This window comes from Nomascus leucogenys, chromosome 25, assembly GCF_006542625.1.
Source record: "Nomascus leucogenys isolate Asia chromosome 25, Asia_NLE_v1, whole genome shotgun sequence".
Classification (NCBI taxonomy): domain Eukaryota; kingdom Metazoa; phylum Chordata; class Mammalia; order Primates; family Hylobatidae; genus Nomascus; species Nomascus leucogenys.
Window position 1 is genome coordinate 25,490,935 of NC_044405.1, and position 16,240 is coordinate 25,507,174.

At 41.7% G+C, this 16,240-nt stretch overlaps 1 protein-coding gene across 1 annotated transcript in view; it reads right to left on the reverse strand.

Moving 5' to 3' along the window:
- The window catches only part of DSCAM (DS cell adhesion molecule), a 799,693-nt gene that overhangs the window by 247,887 nt on the left and 535,566 nt on the right, over positions 1 to 16,240 (reverse strand). The gene's annotated exons all lie outside the window — the stretch shown is intronic.

The window sequence follows — 16,240 nt, forward strand, 5'->3', positions numbered from 1 at the left end:
TCTTTTCATACGGAATTCAAAGTCAGGGATAAAAATATTTAAAAACATAACAGTATTTTATTATCTCTTCAATATGTTTTCCTCACTCAAGCTAATGAATATTTTATAAAGTGAGACTAAAAGGACAACCATTTTTATCCCTAAATCTGCTCCCTCCTTGGAAATAAATTATCAAAATGTACAAAATTCAGAATTATACCAGCAACTTGTATAATGCAGATAATTTAAAAATTCATATGAGACTTTTATGTGGCCAAGAAACATATGAAAAAAAGCTCATCATCACTTGTCATTAGAGAAATGCAAATCAAAACCACAATGTGATACCATCTCATGCCAGTTAGAATGGTGATCATTAAAAAGTCAGGAAACAACAGATGCTGGAGAGGATGTGGAGAAATAGGAACACTTTCACACTGTTAGTGGGAGTGTAAATTAGTTCGACCACTGTGGAAGACAGTGTGACAATTCCTCAAGGATCTAGAACTAGAAATACCATTTGACCCAGCAATCCCATTACTGGGTATATACCCAAAGGATTATAAATCATTTTACTATGAAGACACATGCACACATATGTTTACTGCAGCACTATTCATGACAGCAAAGACTTGGAGCCAATCCAAATGCCCATCAATGATAGACTTGATAAAGAAAATGTGGCACATATGCTTCATGGAATACTATGCAGCCATAACATAGAATGAGTTCACGTCCTTTGCAGGGATATGGATGAAGCTGGAAACCATCATTCTCAGCAAACTAACACAGGAACAGAAAACCAAACACCGCATGTTCTCACTCATAAGTGGGAGGTGAACAATGAGAACACATGGACACAGGGAAGGGAACATCACATACTGGGGCCTGTGAGAGGGTGGGGCAAGGGGAGTGAGAGCATTAGGACAAACACCTAATGCATCCAGGGCTTAAAACCTACATGATAGGTTGATGGGTGCAGCAAACCACCGTGGCACATTTATACCTACATAACAAACCTACACGTTCTGCACATGTACCCCAGAACTTAGATAATTAAAAAAAAAACCTTAATTCATACGAAAGTTCACAGAAGATTTTGATGCCTTTTTTTTTGAGAAGGGTCTTGCTCTTTTGCCCAGGTTGGAGGGCAGTGACACCATCATAGCTCACTGTGGCCTCAAACTCCCAGGTTCAAGCAATCCTCCCCCCTCAGCCTCCCAAGTAGCTGGGACTACAATACAGGCAGACATCACCACACCCCGCTAGGCTTTTAAAAGTTTTTTGTAAAGATGGGGTCTTGCTTTGTTGCTCAGACTGTCTGAAACTCTTGGCCACAATTGATCCTTCCACCTTAGCCTCCCAAAGTGTTGGGATAACAGGCACGAGCCATTGTGCTTGGCCTCAAATGCTTGAGAAAAAATAAATACATCAGTATAAGAGTGGTTGATTTTGAAAAATAATTAATGAAAGCTATTTACTAGTTTACTTATTGGGATTTAAAGCATGAGAATTTTGGATTAGGGAATCTGAATTTTTTGTCAAAAATTCAAACAGTAAAAAAGTAAATGCCTTCAGAGAGATTATGGAGTTTCTAATATTTTCTAAACATAAAATAATGTATCCTCCGTTTTTATGCAAATGGCCTTTATTAATTACTGAGCATCTGTACTGTGACAAATACTGGGTGAGGAGCTATGGCTAAAAAGATCATGACTCCCATCTCTTTTTCTTCTTCTCTCTCTCCCTCCCGCTCAGTCTTAACTCTGGGGAATTCCAGCTACCATGTTGTGAGCTGCTCTGTGGAGAGGCTCCCATGGGAAGGAACTGGGGGGTGGTCTCCAGTCAACAGTCTGAGAAACTAAAGCTTATCAACCATCACAGGAGTGAGCTTGGGAGAAGACCCTCCCACAGCTAAGCTTTGAAATGTCTGCATCCCAGCCAACCCGCTGGCTGCAGTGTTGGGAAGACTGTGAACCAGAGGTCTCAGCTAAGCCACACATGCATTCCAGACCTACAGAAATGGGAAGCTATTAAATGTACACTATCTTAAGCCACTAAATTGGGGTAATTTGTTACAAAGCAATAGATTCCTAACGTGTAAAATTAGGTAAGTTACATAATATTTCAGCTTTTTAACTCGTAAAATGGAAATAATAGAACCGTCATTATAGGATGGTAGAAGCACTAAAGTTCTTGAACTATGTATTGGTATGGCTCATAGTAAGCAAACAGCATTGTTGTTCTTTTTAACATTGTTTTTAATTATTTAATAATTTTAAGATTATATGGCTCTCTGTCTTTCCCATTCCACAAGAATAGGGACCATGTTGCCACGAATGTCTCCACTCATCAATCAGTCCATCAGTAGAGAGAAATATACAGTGGTAGGCAATCTGTATGCCTAATTCAGGGAGAAGAATTTTGGACCAAAGGTGATGCATATTCAAATCTTAAAATATATTAACATATTTACAATAAACTGCCTTAAAAATGTACTAATGTTATCTCCTTCAGTGCTAGCTGAGGGTTTTTTCCTCATACATGTATGCTATTAATCTTTTAAATCTGCATCAATACTATACATCACCATTTTAATTTGCACATTTTGGCAGATTTTTTTTGTATTTTTGTTTTTGTTTATAGATAATTTTGAGTATCATGAATGTATTGGCCATCTGTATTTGTTCTTTAGTAAACAGCCCATTTATCCCTTACCCATTTTTCTACTGAGCTTTTGTCTTTTTCTTCATTTTCCAAAGCACTTTGGGTTATAAGGAAGTGTTTCTATGTAATTATTTTACAAAACTCTTTTTTTGTTCTCGTTGCTTTAATCAGAAGAGGATGTTGAATATTATCAGCTACTTTTTAATCATATATTGAGATATCATGTTTTTTTCTCCTACACAATTAGGCTGCATTTTTAAAGAATTTGGTTTTTATAAATTATCAAATTACTTCTTGTGGATGTTGTGTTCTTTAGTGTGAGGATAATAAATTTATTGGAAGTTAAAATTAAGGAAAAAGCCTTCAACTTTTATTTAAGTGCTTAAATTTGTAACACACTTTGAAAATCAGAAAAGGCTATTAATGTCATTCTCAAAGTTGGCTGTGAATTGAGAGTAGATTTAGTCCAATACACACAACCTGAAAACTCAACCAAATGTAGGATTGAAAAAATATAACCATAAGATAGGTAATCTAAAAATTTCAAATGATATAAAACTGTATTTAAGAAAATGAAAATCAAATAAAATGCTGGTATGGTTTGAAAAATTTACATGAATATCCATGTCGACAACACATTTTTTTTCCTTTCTTAAATGATTTTCACCAGAAAAATGCTTGTAATAGTTGAAACATTTATATTAAAGAATCACAACATAAAATTAACTACAATGCTAAGTTGTCTCAATTAAATAGCAGAAAAGGATGATCTGTTAATTCCTATCTAGACTGAGGTAAGCTTCTTTATTACTAAAAGGTCCTAATGAAGATAGAAATAAAGTTTCAAATGCATTTAAGAAAACATTAAATCTTTTCTTCATCAGAAAAATGTACCTAAGTTGAAGGGTTATTGCATCTAAAGATCTAATTGTGGTTACTAAATGGAATAATAGTGAACACACTGCAAACCGATTCATCTGCTATGAGGACTACAGTTCTAAGGGTTAGCATTTGTTTAATTTGAGGGAAGTAGACTTCACCAGGGTTTGACAGAATTATCTATCAGTCATCTACTTTAGATTCATCTTTAATCTAAAGAGTAAAATTTAACCACAGCATCCATATGTAAAATCCTGTAATCTTCTTAGCACAAGGTAAGCACTTTAGGTAATTAGCTAGAAGATACAATGTGGCAACCAGCAGTCATTAATTAAAACAGTCAATTTTCTGTGGCTAGCAGGGGTCAAGTGGGGACAATTTCAATGTTCCGTTACACGAAAATAAAATGTTAAAGCATTATGTAAGGCACATACTGAATTGCTAGTTATATTAATACTGGGTCACCTTTCTTATTTATTGCAAATATATGCCTAGCTGTGTTTATAGGGACTGAGAGTATGGGGACAGTGGAAAAAGGACAGCTGATTGTCACCAAATGAGCCCACTTTGAAGGCAGCAGCAAATAAGAAAATTGTTTCATTTTTTTTCTTTCACTGTTAAGTCTTTGCTGGTCTGTAGAGAGGGCACTTGGCTAAGAGTCAAAAGGGTTAGGTTCTCATGCTCTCTGAAACTACCCATGCCTTACAGCAAGTGGCTTATTTTCTCTGCATCCTTAATTTCATCATATATGAATAAGGAGAATAATCCATTTACATATGACATAGGATTGTTGTGCACATAAAGTGAAACAAGATTGTATGAATGTGGGTATAAATGCCTGCATGCAAGGAGAGCTTGGTCAATGAGCTCATCCCGAGAGGTCCCCCTTATAGGGTGAAATAAGACTGAGGAGTCGCAGGGCCATGGAAAGGAGGTCTCTTTAGCCTCACCAATGGTTTGCACAACAATGGTCAGGTGGTAAGCTGTTCTTTCTTCTCACCAAGGAATCAAACACAATCCCTTTCATCCTTATGGAGAGAGTGGTGTTTTCCTCAAGAATGCATTTTTCTTCTTTAGGAAGGGGGGTTTCCTTTCTGAGAATAGTTGGGGGATTGCAGGAAGGCATTGGGTAAAAAGATGGAGGTTGCGATGGAAAGAGAAGAGAAAAAGCAAGAATAGCAACAGCAGTTGCACCTAAATAAGGTTTAGTAGCTGAAATACAATGCTTATTCAGTGAAGGAGTGCTGAAGAGTTCTGTTACAAAGAAGAATCCAGAAGTGGACAGAGGTACAGTCCTGAGACACTACTGGCTTGGTTCCAGGCTGCAGAGCTATTTCCAACCCCTGAGAAAGAAGCTTCCACCACTGTGCAGGTAATATTTATGACACTGAAAGTTTGTGTCAGATGCTGTATGTTGATCTTTAGCACTACTACTTTCCCTCTAAACTCTGCCCTAAATTGCAGGGCTTGAAAGCCTGAAAACTACATTCCCTGGCTCCTTTGTTACTAGATTCTGGTTTACATTTTACCAGTGAGAGGCACTTAAAAACAATTTTGAAGGTGCAAGGGTGGAAAAGCCATTATTTTGCTTTAGAAGCAGCAAATTGATGCATGGGTCAACCCCAAATGTCAGGTTTATGGCTGCCTGCGGGAGAACTACAAATCACTGCTTGAGTACTAGAAGTAGCTGTTAGTATGGGAGAAGCAGCTCATAGTTCCTACACTTCTCAAGTGCTTAAAGGGCCGCTCAGTTTGACCATGCTTCAAAAGATTTTGCATGCCCCTAATTCCCTTTATTAAATGCCTTCTTGATAACACACCACACCGTGCCCTGAGACACCATCCAGGTTACTTCTTTTGTAAATCTGCACATAATTGTGTCCACTGCGCAATCCAGTTATCTTTCCTTAACACCTTCATTTCTATGTTGAAGAAGGCTATCCAATGAAAACAATGGAAATTTCCCGGTCTAGATTAGTGTCTAATCAGGATTTGTTACAACTTGCTAGTCCACTAGTGCTTCAATGTCTAATTCTGTAACAAATATGTAACTATGTAACTAATATATAAGAATCCCTTTTTTATCAGCCAGAAGGAATTGGCCCTTCACTCACTTATCAGATAATTGATCCATGAACTGAACACAATTCAGCACTCATCAAGGGGTCATGTGATATTGGAAGTGGTTGAAGTGGCTCAATTATGCAGATTCCACCAGTGCTTTGCCTTGCTCCTGGGAGGAGCCCTGCAGCAGTGTCTACCATTCAAGGCCTCCAGCCACCATTTCCCTGGAGCAATGGCTCCCCAAACATTTGTCTTCAGTGTGGCTGCCTATACCCAGAAGAAGGCTTCTAGAAAGTTTCCCAGGAAATAAATGAGGAGGAAAGATGGAGGAGTGCTGAAAAATAAAGAAAGGAAGAGCAAGATGGGCCCCGGGGGTTGACTGTCCTGGTGGCTCCACCAAGGCTCAGGGTAATTACACTTCCTTAGGTGAGGACCCTGCAGAGGTCCTGCAGCAGCTCCCAGGGCCACTGAGATGCCGATTAGGGTAGCACAGAGGAAGGCAGAAGGCTTTCTGCTCTGCTAAGTTTTTCCTACCATCAAAGGAAGAAAATAAAACAATATGTGGAACACTCACCTTCTCTGTTCAGCTTACAACTTGTTTTCAAGAACTCATTATTTCTTTGTGAGGCCCCTTGTCTCTTCTTGGGGAACACACAACACACAAGCAGAGCTCCTTTTGTTGTGCGTGAGGGATCCATATTGGACTTTGAACTTGGGTTTATTTTTACCATGTGTGCCACAGAGAGATGTTGCCTTCTTCTCCTTTTTGGATTATTTGAATTCTTTCCCCATATTAATTCAATATTTGCATCTTATCGCCTAATTGGAAATCAGGGGTACTGGGTGCGAGCCGGGACTTGATAGCCTGGATCAGAGGAGTACACTAGGGCAGAACAGAGGATCACTGCTGCTTCAGGAAACCAAGGACATGGAAGAGGTCAAAACCATCGGTGTGGAGGCTTGGGGTGCTCTGAACAACACAGAGCAGGACAAATGGTGAGTCCAGGAGTGGGCATGGTGAGAGCACTGAATGGTGTGCAGATGCACAGGCAGGGGTGGGACAGTGGGAGGGCAGCAGCCTCCACCAGGTAAGGCTTGTGGTCAGAAGTTATATTCTGGTGATCCACACTAAAAGGATTAAGATAGGGCCAGGATTGGAGCCACTGGTCCCAAGGAGATGATCAAGACAAGGGTCAGAGGCAATGCAGAGACCCAATTTCCCAGAACAGGGATGCAAAAGAGACGCTTGTCTGAGCAAAGCCTGTGGAACTGGCATTCAAGGTCAGAGTGAGTGGCAGCAAGGGCAAAAAAAGAATGAGACAAAATGCCTTGGACACTGAACCTGGGGGCACTCAGGCACGAGGCTGGGGCAGAGTGAAACATGCAAGGGCATACAGAGCAGGACAAAGGGACCAGAACTTGGAGAGAAGCCTTGGAGGACCTGAAAACTCAGTATCATCCCAACTGGGCCCTATGAACGTGCTCCCCATTGAGCTATTTTAATATAAATCCCCTACTTTCCCAGAGGAAAAACAAAAGAGAATTTTATTTAAGCAAATTTCTGTCTCTTGATAATTTGCTTCTTTCCAGACTTATCTTTTGAATGTACAACCTGCAGTGTGTTCAGCAGTGTGATCCACAGTGAGATCTGCAGAGTGGTCATCAGTACGATCTACAGGTATCCGCAGAGTGATCTGCAGTGTGATCCATGGTGTGATCTGCAGTGTGATCCAGTGTGATCTGCAGTGTGATCCGCAGGTGGATCTGCAGTGTGGTCATCAGTATGATCTACAGGTATCCGCAGTGTGATCTGCAGTGTCATCTGCAGTGTGATCCACAGCGAGATCTGCAGAGTGATCTGCAGGTGGATCTGCAGTGTGGTCATCAGTGCGATCTGCAGGTATCCGCAGAGTGATCTGCAGTGTGATCCATGGTGTGATCTGCAGTGTCAGTGTGATCTGCAGTGTGATCTGCAGGTGGATCTGCAGTGTGGTCATCAGTAAGATCTGCAGGTATCCGCAGTGTGATCTGCAGTGTGATCCATGGTGTGATCTGCGTGTGATCCGCAGTTTGATCTGCAGGTGATCTGCAGTGTCATCCACAGTATGATCCACAGTGTGATCTCAAGGTGGTCTGTGGCGTGATTTGCAGTGTGATCCACAGTGTGATCCTTGGTGTGATATGCAGTATGACCCACAGGTGATCTGCAGTGTAATCGGCGGAGTGATTCACAGTGTGATCCATGGTGTGATCTGCAGTGTGATCCACAGGTGGATCTGAAGCATGATCTGAAGTATGATCTGCAGGTATCTGCAGTGTGATCCACGGTGTGATCTGCAGTGTGATCCAGTGTGATCTGCAGTGTGATCTGCAGTATGATCTGCAGGTATCCGCAGTGTGATCACAGTGTGATCTGCAGGTGATCTGCAGTGTCATCCACAGTATGATCCACACTGTGATCTCAAAGTAGGTCTGCAGCATGATCCACAGTGTGATCCACAGAGTGATCTGCAGGTGATCTGCAGTGTGAGCCCTCTCTTGACTGCTGAGGAAGGGAATGACTTGGTCATCTCACCAGAGAGGTCTGAAATTGGTGTTGGCAGAAAACCTGCTCTAGAATTAACCTGCTTGAGGGACTTGGGCTTGTCCTTTCCCGCATATTTCTCATGGTCTTCTGAGACACAGGCTATGAGGGCTACAGAAGGTCCCAGGGATGTCCCCTGGACCTTGGGAGGGAAGTCGTGGGCAGGATCAAGGTGAGCCATTCCAGGGCATGCCCCTGAAGTAGGAGGGGACTCCAGAGAGGGTCACCTGAGCAGTTTGGCCAGTATTGAGCACAGCATGTGTTTTCCCCTCCATCTTGTATGGAAACATTAACTGTCTGGAATGCCTAGTTTTATTTCTACGAATCTCTCAACAAAAGAATCAAGTTCCTGTTGCCCCCTGTGACGAGTCTATAACCACAGGGGAGGAGTTCTCCAGGTAGGCTGACACTGAGCAGAAGAGGATGCTTTAAGGGCCCTAGTGGTAAGGGACAGCCAGGCCCTCTGGGGGACTGTGCATGGTGAGTGCAGAAGTGACAACCTCCAGCAGCTTGTCTAGGGACAGTAGGAGAAGGAGGAGCAAAAGCAAACCTGTGTGTGCACCAAATAGTGGTGGATTCTCTGGAGCCTCCAGGGAAATATGGAGTTGGGGAAACTACAATGGGCAGAAAGGACACAGGAAAAGGGGCAGGGAGAAAGACAATCTCAAGAGAGACAGGAAGAAATAGAGTCACACCCCCATTGCAGCCCTTTGTATGAGCTACAGAGTGGGGAAAATAGAAACTCCTCTAAATTAAGAACAGCATTACCCTTGCTGGGAGAAGAAAGAGATGTGGACAGCTACATAAGGACAAACTCAACAAAGATTGGCTGTAGACAGCTCTTGACCCCTTTCCACCCAGAAAACTAAGGAGGACAAAAGAAAACCAGATGCCATAGGTTATAAAAATTCACTACCACTGACAAATGGAAAGAATGCAATAAAATTATTAATGTTCATAAAAGAAAAACTTGGATACATGAAAGGACTATCCATGGTATTGGCTGGGAAGACTCAATATTCTAATGACATCAGCATTCTTCACGTTAGGCTTCAAATTTATGATCCTCCAAATTTTCCAGATTTTTTTGAAACTTGATAAAGTTATCTTAATATGCATCTAGAGGGAACAAGCAAACAAAAATCCATGCAGAAAAAGGAAGGACATTTTGAAAAATAAAAGTCACAAGGGGAGTATTGTCAAAACAGATATTAAAATAGAAAGAGATAAACTTCTAATACGTGTGGTGCTGAACAGGCAATTCAGTGTAGCAGCGAGAAGGCTGAAACACAGACTCCAGTATTCACATTTTCCCCTTAGACAATAAGGTATCGCAAATGAAAAAGTTTGGGCTCTTCAATAAATGGTTTTAGGACAAATGGCTAACCATGTAAGTTCATGATAATGGCAATAATGATATTAATAATAGCTAACACATATTGACTAATGGCTATGTGCCAGAAGCCATAATAAATGCTTTCTATGAGTCATCTTACTAAATCATCACATTTATCCCCTTATTTTATCTGTTTCAGCTGTAAGGATGCTGTGGTTCATATGGGGTAGGTAATTTACACGCAGTCACGCAACCAGACAGGGTTGTATTGTGGCTGGGGTTTGAACTTAAAGCCCAGTCTCCTAACTGATGATTTCTACTCTTCCTCCTCAATTCCCACTTTACTTATTTTACTAAAATCAAGTCCAAATTTAATGAACCTTTGTATATAAACAATGGAATTTCATATTTGAAGATGGAGGCATAAACCAGCATTTCTTCTTCTCTTCCTGGGAACAACATGAAAGCAAATGGGAGAGAGAAGCCTAGAAAATTGTAACCTCTATTTCCTATGAAATTAGAAAATAGCTAAACTTCCAACTACAGAATGGGTAAATGGGCAACCAACAGGGTAACTGAGCAGAAGAGCATGCAGGAAGATGAGGGAATCAGGGCCACCGCTGTGAACTTCAGAAGTCCCAGCAGAGTGGGTCACAGGTGAGAGCAAAGCCTCCATCAGTGAAAACAGTGTGCATAGGCGGGTGTGGGTGGCACTTCCCCAGGCCTGATGTGGCTTAGAATTTTAGAAGTAGGGTTACCTGAGGAGTCAGGCATATGTACAAAATAATCTTTTTCTGGGGACACAGATTTTCTTCAAATGTAAGTACAGTAGTTCCCCCTCGACCACATTTTCACTTTCCATGGTTTAAGCTACCTGAGGTCAATTACAGTCTTAAAATAGGTGAGTATAGCCTCATAAGATATTTCGAGAGAGAGAGAGCACATTCACATAGCTTTTATTACAGTACATTGTAATAATAATTTTATTCTACTACTCAGAATTTTTGCTAATCTCTTACTGTGCCTGATTTATAAATTAAACTTTATCAGGGGTATGCATGTGTAGGAAAGTGCATAGTATATGTAGGGTTTGGCACTCCCCAAGGTTCAGCCATCCCCTGGGGGTCTTGGGGCTACTGTATTCAAAAGGAAGCCAAGACCTAGCAAAGATACAATAAGCAAAATAGAAGAAAAAAACAGAACAAGAAACCAGGTATCACAACTTAGATGAAGACTGTGAATAAAACAGTCACTTGTCTATAAAGCCATGGCTGAAGAAGGGTAAACTGTGACCTGGCAGAGCTGGAAAGAAAGAAGGAGAAAAAATATAAACTCACAGCAGTGAAGGCAGAACTGGAGCGGGCACAAAGAAGAACAGATCTTGCTGGGGAAAAGACATGGAGAACAGAAATGGAAAAATATTGAACAAATTAAAATGGAAATCAATGAGTTAAAAAACCAGAGAGAAAATGACAGCTACAGAGACTAGGTGGCAATCCTATGGAACCACAATCAGAGACCCTGAAGAAGAAAATGAAAGCAGGGAAGAGAACACTTAGAGATACAATTCATGGGAAAAATGTTTTTTAAAATAAGCTGAATCTACATATTAAATAGATGCACCACATCTATGGGAAAATTGACCCCAAATGGAAAACACCAAATTATAGACTAAAAATTTACCAGACTTCAGGGCAGGTGCGGTGGCTCACGTCTGTAATCCCAGCACTTTGGGAGACCGAGGTGGGTGGATCACAAGGTCAGGAGTTCGAGACCAGCCTGGCCAATATGGTGAAACCCCATCTCTACTAAAGATACAAAAATTAGCTGGGCGTGGTGGTGCGTGGCTATAGTCCCAGCTCCTTGGGAAGCTGAGGCAGAAGAATCTCTTGAACCTGGGAGGGGGAGGTTGCAGCAAGCCAAGATCCTGCCACTGCACTCCAGCCTGGGCAACAGAGCGAGACTCCATCACAAAAATAAAAAAAGAAAAAACAATTTACCAGACTTCAAAGTCAGCTCTTTGGTGCACAGAACCAAAAAGATTAAGTTCCTTCTACAGGGAAATCAGGCAGTCTGTGCTCCCTCCAAGGAGACAGTGTGAGCTGCCAATATCTGTCCTTTGGGTGTAAAAAGGCAAAGAACAAACCATTGCAAACCAGAAAGAGGTTGGAATATTCTTCACTATGTCCAAGTAACTCGTACTGGGCACAAAATCAATCTAACACAGGCAATTGCAAAAGTTGGGCATATGGCTGCAGAATAGAACATAGAGGGTCTAAGCTCTGACAATGTAGAAAATATCTGCAAAGAGAGGAGCCCCAAACCCTGATCTTATCCCAGCCCCAGGTCTGCCTGCCTGGAGTCATCCTGTCTGTCACCGTCACTTCCACTCTCCTCACTGCCTGGGGTTATCCCCTTTCTGTCACACCCATAGTAAGTCCATCACTCAAAGACATTCAGTATCCAACTATTTGTCCCTCCTCCACACTGCCATCACCCTGGTCCCGGCCACATCCCAGCCAAGGCCTTGGAACAGCTCTCCAGCTGAAATTCCTGTCCTCCACACAGTCTGCTTTCAAAACAGCATGCCAGTGTGATCCTTTAAAAGCATGAGGCAGATCACACCATCTCTCTCCAATTACCCAGCTAGCCTCCTGGCTTCTGGCTTCAGCACAGCAGCAGCTGAAGAGACCGCATCGCCATCACAACTCTCATGCTCATCATACCCACTCCCCACTTGGGCAGAGCCAGGTCCTTGCAATGACTGATGGGGACCCAGTGCAGGAGTCTCCTCTCCCAGGACTTCCTTTCACTAACTCTGCCACAGCTGTAATGTCCTCCTTGGTGTTTCTGGATCGTTCCAGGCATCAACCTCCCCGCCTCGCCCCCCACCCCCAACTTGGGAACTAGCTGGCCCCTCACCTTCCGCTCTCCCTCGGAGGACAGGAAAACAGGACTCATCTGTCTTCAAGTCTTTCCTCGGACTTTCCCTACTCCTGGGGTATGTTGACAATGCTATTTTAAATGCGAACTACTCCCCACTGTCCTCCAGCCTCATCCCCCAGGCATGCTCTGACTCTTGTTTTTGGATATTCCCACGACCAAGTTTCCCTGGAGGTCAGAGACTCTGTGGACAGCCAGAGAGAGCAAAGGAGGCCCAGGCCAGGCCCCAGGCTGATGCATCATCTACTCTCTCACAGTTGCAGTCCCTCTTTGCTTCTCAGCAGGTAACAAGGAGATGGCCCTGGTCCTCAGGACAACCAATGAAACTATTTTCCCTCCGGTATAAGTGACATACATGCAAGAGAATGGAATTAAGCTGTGGACTTCTGGGAGTACAGGTGAGCCCCACCTCAGAATGAAGCCCTGATTTTTTTTACAAATCTCTTTTAGGCAAGAGGCCTCATTTGTTCATGTAAATAAATAAATCAAAAAAGAGAATTGAATGTCTTAGACTTTGTGTATCTAGACCCAAGGTCAAAAATGTAATGACTTTTTTTTTTTTTTTAAAGTAAAGATTGTTTCATTTCTACAATAACTACCTTTAAACCGCAGTGATTTGCCCTGGAATTCTGCCTCCCCTGAATTAAATTGTTGCATCTCTCAAGGAAACAAGCTGAATCCGTTTTGTTTATACAGTTTTGTCATTTATAAGGGAGCTGCACTTCAGCTCTTAGTGATCATTTCAATGAAAGAAAACATGTTCCATAAGCAAGGCTAAATTGTTCTTAAGAAATAGATTTACTGCTTGCATAATTAAAATAACAATATACAATGTTTCTCTATCAGATTGGAAAATGTCAAAAAAAAAAAAAAAGCCTAGGCCGGGCGCGGTGGCTCAAGCCTGTAATCCCAGCACTTTGGGAGGCCGAGGCGGGTGGATCACGAGGTCAGGAGATCGAGACCATCCTGGCTAACATGGTGAAACCCCGTCTCTACTAAAAATACAAAAAATTAGCTGGGCGTGTTGGTGAGCGCCTGTAGTCCCAGCTACTCCGAGAGGCTGAGGCAGGAGAATGGCGTGAACCCGGGAGGCGGAGCTTGCAGTGAGCCGAGATGGCGCCACTGCACTCCAGCCTGGGGGACAGAGAAAGACTCCATCTAAAAAAAAAAAAAGCCTAATATCCAGTATTATTTTGGTTATAAGAGACAGACACTACTGCAAATTGAGGTGAGTTGTGTAAATGAATAAAATGCTGGCAAATTGTCAATACATATTGAAAGTTATAAAAATTATTTACTCCTTGAGCCAGCAACTCTACTTATAGAAACTTATCCCCAGGGATAAATGAACACATATACAAAGATAAATGTGATAGAAGTCATTATGTTTTTTTTTTTTTTTTTTCTTTTTTGAGACCGAGTCTCGCTCTGTTGCACTGGCTGGAGTGCAGTGGCAAGATCTCGGCTCACTGTAAGCTCCACCTCCCGGGTTCATGCCATCCTCAGCCTCCTGAGTAGCTGGGACTACAGGTGCCCGCCACCACACCCAGCTAATTTTTTTGCATTTTTAGTAGAGACGGGGTTTCACCATGTTAGCCAGGATGATCTTGATCTCCTGACCTCATGATCCGCCTGCCTCGGCCTCCCAAAGTGCTGGGATTACAGGTGTGAGCCACTGCACCTGGCCCATTATGATAATTTTCTAAGAGAAAAACTGGCAAAAATCCAAAAATATGACATTCAACAATAGTGTTGGAGATATCCAGTTGCCAAGTATCCAACACCCCCTCTGACTTAGGAAAATAACACACATCACGTCCATGATGGCTTACAGACCCTTTATAGCCAGGGACGACCTGACCAGCGATCCAGAGAGATGCTGGCAAAATTGATCTGTGATGTACTTCTGGAAAGGACATTAAAGGGAGGTGACTCATGTGGGAGGGGCAGCCATCTCCCTTTGCTCTTCCTCCTACAGGGAAATGTGAAAGGAAGTTGACACTATAGCTTGGTGGCCATTGTTTGAGGATGAAGAATGCTGCTGGGAGAGGCAGAACTCTTCCTAACATGTAAGGAGTTTGGGTGCCTGATGACTTAGCCAAGCCAACGAACTAGTCCCGAGCTGTCGACATCCAGAGTCCTCTTATGAGAAAAATAAACCGTTGTGAATTTAAGTGGCTGAACTCAATCTTAACTAAAGTAATTAGATAAATGTAATTATTGATGTACTACAATAAACATTACGCAGACATTAAAAAGTCACGGAGTCCAAGGCCAGCCTGGCCAACATGGTGAAACCTCATCTCTACTAAAAATACAAAAAAATTAGCCAGGCGTGGTGGTGCACACCTGTAATCCCAGCTACTACTTTGAAGGCTGAGGCAGAAGAATTGCTTGAACCCAGGAGGCAGAGGTTGCAGTGAGCTGAGATTGCACCATTGCACTCCAGCTTGGCTGACAGAGCAAGACTCCGTCTCCAGAAAAAAAAAAAAAAAGTCGTATTAAGCACCATATTTGTTGTTATGGCAAGACATACATAGTATATTGTTGACTGAAGAAAGAAGATTATAAGCCAGCAACAGTCATCAAAATTTTAAAAATGTATAATGTGTATCTATGGGTATACAATTGCTTGGGGACAGGACTGACAGTCTAGAGACAAAAAATGTTTGCAGCAGTTATCTTTGATCATCTTTGAGTGATGTTATTTGGGGGGGAATTTAACTTTTTTAAAAATTGCAATTTCTAATTTTTTTCTTTGATGACTTGATATTGCATATGAAATTTAAAGACAAAAAAAGCTACTATTACAACCTAATTTTTAAGTTAGTGGTAAGAAGGGATAAAATGTCAGTAACATCCAAGACAGACAAAGCATTATTGAATCTATGTAGAAACACTTCCAAATAAATAAGGCATAGAGATAAGTGTGCAAGTAACATGAATAAGAAATTTCCCAAAGGAGAAGTAGAAGTGGTCTGTTAACATAAGATAAAACATTTTAAACAACATTAACAATCTAAGTATGCAGACTAAAATGAGAGGGCATTTTCAACCTTCAGGTTGTAAAGACTGTTTAAAAAAAAATGATATCTAGTTGGTGAGGATGCTGGGCCACGTTTACCCACCCATACTGTTGGTGGCCTAAGTGCCCTTGGGCAGGACAGAGTAACAGCCTTCTATATGGCCTTTTCACTTCACTTACACATATGCACATTGAATTAACATACAGGAGTGTTCATTTGCTGCAGTGTTTATGAGAGTGAAAACCGTAAACACCCTCGGGGAGAGAGAGAACACCTGCATAATGACAGGCATTAAAAATAATGTCGAAGAAGGCAAATGTCATGGAAAATGTCCATAATATCAAATATGCACCTCGATAGAAACTAAATTAAATTTATGATGTTTATCTGTTTCCAAGTAATAACGCACAACGGAGCTTCAAATATGGCAGGAAATAAAAAGTCATGGGGGCAGAGACTCCGAATAACAGGCTTTTATTTTTGAAGAAGTCCTTTGCACATGGACAGTGGATGTGGTGTGTGGTGTGTGACAGGGGAGTTGCTTCAGAGACTTTTAAAAATTTAGTTGTTTTCCCAATCAGACAGTGTCTAGCACCCTTCCCCACTTCTTTACCTTCCTTCTCAAAAGAGAGATGCCAGGAGGGTTGCAACAAATGTACCATTTGATTTTCCTTTGGTCATTGTTGCTTCCATAATGAGAAAATGCAACATGCTATTTTAAAAAAGAAACATCTAGAGTATAAATGATGATTAAGTCAACAT